Consider the following 1,618-nt stretch of genomic DNA (forward strand, 5'->3'; position numbering starts at 1 on the left):
CACTCGGAATAGCACAGGAATCCAATCTGAGAAGGGATGCTGGTGACCCCTGGCCACAACAGCAGGGATATGGAGAAGAATACAGTCTTGAAAGAAGTTTCCTTACTACTGCTGGTCCATTTTTAATGGATTTAAGATTTCCTTTCTGTCACCCTTCCCCCTTATTTTGTAATAGTCTCTTAAAAACTAACAAGCTTAAGGACTTGAGCGTAAAACACGTCTTTCACAGGTGCAGCATGAGAGGCTCACACCTCCCAGACAGGTGCCCCCTGCCCGTCTTGGACTGTGTTAAACATCCTCTTGACCCTCATCTCTCCAAAGGGCAGCTGTTTGTGTTTCTACAGGTACGAGAATGATTCTTCATGGATTTGGGGGTGGGGTGGGGGGAGTCTTGCATCAGAGTTAAAGCTGTTAGATCTTTAAATATATTCTTAACAGACTCAAAACAGGCCTGCATTTCCCCAGAATGGGATACCTTGGTTGGATCATTCTTGTGGCATCAGTCACCGTGGACAATCACGCAATTAATTCACCCTTACACAGTAGCACCAGGTGGCCCTTCTCTACTCCAGGGTCACTGCTTGCCTCTTCAAAGAAAACTGACTCCTGCACCTGCTTCTTTAGCCTTGTCAAAAAGTAAAACATCCTGATCTGCGTTAATCTTTTTAGCCCTGATACTCAAGGAATACTTCCAGATAAATGACCAGTCATCACTTCATCTGTGTTCACCATTTAAACAAGTGTCCTAGTGGGCTGCTGTATGACAGCAAAGGCCATGGGTCCTTTTACCAAGACAATCTCATTGTTACCACTGTAGAGTAGTACTGTGTGTCCTTCCTTGAAAGTATTAATCACCACGACAGGGGACTGTTCTAACTCATATTTTAAACCAGTGCCTTTTAGGAAGCCAATGATCAAAGCCTTTGCTGTTTTTCAGTAGGACTCTACCAGCTAATTTCTTGGTAGACAACCTTTCAATAAAACATCCTTTGGAATTTCAAAATAACTTACACCCTCTTTAAGAGAGGCCAGCCTGACAAGTTGGGACTGAGAAGGGAAGGAAAATGGATGGAGGAAAACAAAACAAAATACCAGAACAGGGACAGCTTCCTAAAAGCAGCACCAAACTGGTAGCAAGAAATGACTTGTTCCTGAAAGGCACATGTAGTGAAGGTTTTGGTGGAAACACGTAGCCACAATCTTGTGAGCATCCGCTGGGAAAACAACTCTTCCAGTCTATTGCTTTTGCTCTTTTCCAGCAACTCAAAGCTGCAGGGACAAGATGCCAGTTACTCTAACTCTGGCTCGTTTTCCTGAATCCTCTCCTTCCCTCCCTTACGAAGTGCCTTGTCTGCTAATAGCCAAGAGTGGCTTGCCACCAGCCTGTCTGAGACGGAGGCAAAAATCCCTAACTACCCAAAACAACTTGGCTCCTGCAAATGCAAACTCCAGCACTCAATGAAGTCTTAAGATAACAGCATTATATTAAAGTAAAACCATTTTCTTTAAAAAGAAAGAAGGTGCAAATGTTGGTTTTAACAAAGAGGTGATGAGTTGTGGGCAGCTGGGCTCTGACAGTTGGCCCAATCAGTAATGCCTTTGTTCTGGGCCCTGAGAA

The sequence above is a fragment of the Galeopterus variegatus genome, unplaced genomic scaffold (genome assembly GCF_000696425.1).
Source record: "Galeopterus variegatus unplaced genomic scaffold, G_variegatus-3.0.2 Scaffold508, whole genome shotgun sequence".
In the NCBI taxonomy this organism is placed as follows: Eukaryota; Metazoa; Chordata; class Mammalia; order Dermoptera; family Cynocephalidae; genus Galeopterus; species Galeopterus variegatus.